Here is a 4,886-nt window from a genome sequence, read left to right as displayed (position 1 = left end):
CTCCTCCTTATTTTGCACTGAACACAATCCATTGGGGTTTATAAATACACTTTATCAAATCCCTCTGTGCAAGTAGTCCTGAGTGTTTCCCCCACCAACCCTGCACCATGAGAGAATGAATAAATGAATATCTAAGAGGGCCCACACAATACCCACGAGATAATCGGCATGCTGCAAGTGTCTGAAGATATCGTGTATGATAGACACCAAGGAGTGACCCTGTGCGTTTCACTCCTGAATTACTGGTTGGCAGAAATGGCTGAGCAATACAAACAGATCCGAGGAGGATACAACAGATAAACTCAGAAAACCAGTGGGCATGATTAGTAGATGGCAGAAATATATTTCTGTCCCCTGCCACCCTCACCGATTTACGCAGGACACAGTTTCTGATTTCATTTGTTTTTCAACCTCAGTCTATTCTAGCTCCAGTGACTGACTACAAATGGCCACACTGTTTACAGAAGGCTGGGGTGTCAGTTGTTGAAGGAAGATGGAATCGAGCAAGTACACCTCCCACTCCAGAAGTCTGGTTCCCAGCTCAGTGGAGGCTCCTGGGGTTCCAGCCTCCTAGGGAGTCAGTGAAGACCACCGGAGGTGATCTCTAAATCCAATCTCTGCGAGACCAGCTTGCAGTGGCCTTGCAAGCGGAAGGAGACAGAGGGAGCATCGCCACAACAGCCACACTGAAAATAATTATTCTGATCCACCAACACCAACTAAACTATGAGAATGGTCTTGTAAGCAAGGTCTGCTTTAATAGAAACATAAGTATTATGCATTGCAGTCTATTATAAATTGGTTGTAATTTTCTCCTGACACTTTCTGAATTAGTTAGTATACAAAAATAATAATAATAATAATAACAAATGCCACAAAGCAAAAAAAAGCAAACTCGATGTCTGAAGGTTAATGATTGCTCATGAAAGCCACAGAAATAAATTATCTGCCTAGGGACACTGTCACATGATCAGCACAAAAGCAGCAAGAGCCAAAAATGTTTATGTAGAGGGAAAAAACACTGTCAGCGTCACAGAACCCTTCCCCCCACAGCTAAATTCGAGTCCTGAGCCAGCCAGCTGCTCCTGACTGCTTACATTAAACTAATTTGTGCTGCTACATTGCAGCTGCTTAATTTTTAGGCTGAACTTTATCACCAATAAGTGTTACAATAACAAGCGATATGATGGTATCTCTGAAGAAATATCCATCAACTTCCAAACAATGACAGCTTCAGGAGAGGAGACTGCAGAAAAACAAATTAAAACAACAAAAAAAAAGACAGAAAAGAAAATCACCCCCACACTGCCTCTTTAAAGGGGGGGAGGGGCGAACTTTTAGTGGGAAAGGCTTTAAAACGCTGCTTTGTTCCGAAGGCCATTCTGAAATGAAGAAGGGGGATGATTGAAAAGGTTAGCGAGCAGGGGAGGAGTTAACAAGTAAGATGTGCTTTTGCTAAGAGAGGGTGATTTGCAAGGTGAGAGCCTGAGATGGGAGAAGGCAATTTTGCTACAACAATGCATCCAGCCCCTCTCTTTCTCTTGCTCACTGCCCCCCACCCCATACCCCAAACCTTATGCCAACCCAACCTGGAGCTTAAGCCGTGATTCCAGACTTGTTCTCCACATTCTCCTCTGGCCAGCCCGGCACTGGAGCTGACAGTATTACTTGTTGTTCCCCAGGTCTTCCTGTGTTGTTTTCCTAGCCCAGTGTAAATGCAGAAACTCTTCTTTGGACAGAAACAGACACTGACCTGAACTGGTTTCAATTCCTGCCAAATATGCAGGCACTGTTTTTGCTACATTTTGGAATTTGGCTTACACCCTAAGTCAGGCATTTATTTGTACTCTGAAGTAGAATAGAGACCTAACTACTTAAAACATAAAAAGATTTTTTTTTTTAAGCATTAGGAATGTACTGAAACTTTTCCACTATTAATTCGTCTGAATATGATGAATGTTTTTTAGTTGAGCTATCTCATTACCCTCTCCTGTTTACTATGTGTGTGGGGGGGAGGTGGGGGTGGAAGGGTAAAGGTTGTGGGGGACAATTCAGCTTCACCCTGCTCAGTAATTACAAAAACAATTCCTTTGAAAGCCGGGGAAGAACACTCATGTCAGCTATTTACAGCATTTTTTAAATTCTGTGGTTTTCAGAATTAAGGTTCAAAGTAAGTGTCACTAATGTTGAGTAATAAAGTAGTTTTCCTTGCACAAAGATACTCTAAATTTAAAGAGAGATGTTTACGCTGGAATAATTTTCTCTGGCAGGAAAGAGGGGCCCGCGGGCGGGGGGAGGTTTAGACCCATCCCTGTTTTTTTCAACTCCGGGACACCTTTACACCTCATGGTCCCAGCCCAATCCTAGCAGTATTTTCTTTTTTCAGGCGGCTGATAAATCACACTACGGAGCTGACTCAGAATGCCACAGGGCAGGGCCTTGGTTTCCATGGGTTTCTGTTGATGTCCCCCGACTGTGGCTGGGTGAGTGTGTTTGTGAGAGTTCTCTAAGGGACAATCCCAGAGGACGTGGATATGGAAGGAGTCCCTAGGGCCCGTCAGGATGGCTCAGCCCCTGTGCCAAGTGGGTCACTGTTGTGTAACTCCAGGCTTTCTCTCCACCCAGGGCTCAGCGGGATGTCTCTGTCTGCTGTTGGCAAGGCTTTAAGACCGCTGGGAACTCAGACACAAGCATCCTGGGGCCTGGAGGTGTGGCAGGGTGTAACTTGAATGAAGGTAACTTTCTAAAAGGCGCCTAACCATAGGCAGCCTGGGAAGGCATTAAGATGAGAGGATAATGGAAGGGAGGATCTTTGAACAGCCACTTGATTTTCTTAATGCTGGAGTCCTCTGCTTCCTTTGGTTGCCCTTGAACAGAGTACAAGGCCTTCTTACAGTGGGAGGCCAGTTATTGTTCAGTTGCTAAGTCATGTCTGACTCTTTGAGACCCCATAGACTACAGTACACCAGGCTTCCTTGTTCTTCACTATGTCCCAGAGTTTGCTCAAACTCATGTCCATTGAGTCAATGATGCCATCCAACCATCTCATCCTCTGTCATCCCCTTCTCCTCCTGCCCTCAATCTTTCCCAGCATCAGGGTCTTTTCCAATGAGTCAGCTCTTCACATCAGGTAGCCAAAGTATTGGAGCTTCAGCTTCAGCATCAGTCCTTCCAGTGAATGTTCAGGGTTGATTTCCTTTAGGATTGAACGGTTTGGTTTTCTTGCAGTCCAAGGGATTCTCGAGATGGACATCCTGTCAAAACTTCAAGTGTGAAATGAGGAATTAATTTGATGGAATGTATCCGTCTATCTTACCTGTTTCTCCAGAGCTAACTGAACTGGTCTGACGAGGACACTTGAAGGCTCGTGAATAAGTTCATACATTTGGTGTGGAAGACAGAGCTAAAGATGTGGGTACTGGTGTATACGTGTGAATGTGCACATACGTGTATGTGTGGGGAGCACATATGAATTCAAAACCATCAGTATCTGAGGCTATTTAATCCTGGACCTTGCAGGTTAGTTTTTCTCACTGTTTGGACTTGAGGCCTCTGTTGCAACCATGCCCCAGCAGATCATTGGTCAGGCCAAGAAGCATCGTAGCTTGATCCCCCTTCATATTTACTGGAGCAGGAGGTACTGGAGCAACACTGCATGTCTTGCACCTGGCCTTGTTCAATTGCGATGTCAGGTGAGCCAAAAAGAATAACCCAGAACCCTGGAACCAGCTGGATCCTAATGATCAGTACAAGTTCTATTCAGTGAAGGTAGATTACAGAAAACTGAATAAAGAAGGTCCGGACTTCTAAATGAGGTATTTCACTATAAAGCTGCTTAGAATGAAAGTCTTCCAGAAGCCGTCTACACAATTTTCCACTTAATCAGGAAATATTTCCCCTCTAAATGCACGAAATCATGTTGGTGTTTTCTGTTGGGGTTTACACTGATTAATAAATAGTCTGAAACTTGAAAAAAAAAAAAAAAAGGAAACGGTCGGTATGAAGACATTCTTCATTCTCAAGCCAGCCCCATGATGACAGAAAGAACTTGCTACCAGCCAGAAATGATGTCTCAGCATTGAGCAGTTTGAATTGGCTACTTTCCTGAAAATCTCTAGAAACAAATGTTTTTCCATGTAGCCTTTTCCAGAACAAATTAGCATAGACTCTGCAGATCCTGAATTAGGATCATAACTCAGGAACGTGGCTACATTTACCCCTGTGAGCTCCATAAGCATTGAGGCCTTATAGCTGCAGATTCCCTCAGCCTGTCTCTGAACTTCCCTCAATCTAACTTTGCATTTAAGCTAGAAATTATGCCTTTCTGGCTTCTAATTGTCAGAGAAGTGAAAACAGTTAATGAGGTAGGTTGTCATTTCCAATCCACAGCATTAATGTTTATCATCAGTTTGTGATGTATCATTTTTCACAAAGTGTGGAAAGCAATATATATGACTAAGGAGTATAAATGCTGTTCTGCATTTTTGCTTTCCTGTGAGCACATAGGCCAAATTATAAAGTGACCAAAATCAGATATCTAAGTATTCTTTCTTAGGATTATAAGTGACAAATAATTTATCTCTAAAATTAAAACTGCTGTCACTATTAAAACTTTTTAAAGTATGTATTTTTCCTGCACTGGGTCTTCATTGCTACACACAGGCTTTCTCAAGTTGTGGCAAGTGGGCGCTACTCCCTAGCTGTGTGCACAGGCTTCTCGTTGCAGTGACTTCTTTTGTTGCTGAGCATGGTCTCCAGGCACTTGGACTTCAGTAACGTCCGTACTTAGGCTTAGTAACTGTGGCTCGTGGGCTCCAGAGTGCTGGTGTACAGGCTCAGTTGCCCCATGGCATGTGGGATCTTCCTGGACCAGGGATCAAACTGGT

The 4,886-nt window shown here is 43.7% G+C and overlaps 1 pseudogene; it reads left to right on the top strand.

Annotated features, from left to right (window-relative positions):
* The first annotated feature begins 3,255 nt into the window (after window positions 1-3,255).
* Window positions 3,256-3,810, top strand: LOC113898835 (annotated as a pseudogene).
* Window positions 3,811-4,886: the final 1,076 nt, after the last annotated feature.

This window comes from Bos indicus x Bos taurus, chromosome 9, assembly GCF_003369695.1.
Source record: "Bos indicus x Bos taurus breed Angus x Brahman F1 hybrid chromosome 9, Bos_hybrid_MaternalHap_v2.0, whole genome shotgun sequence".
Taxonomy (NCBI): domain Eukaryota; kingdom Metazoa; phylum Chordata; class Mammalia; order Artiodactyla; family Bovidae; genus Bos; species Bos indicus x Bos taurus.
The sequence above is the reverse complement of the archived record's forward strand: the minus strand, read 5'-3'. Positions and strand labels throughout refer to the sequence as shown.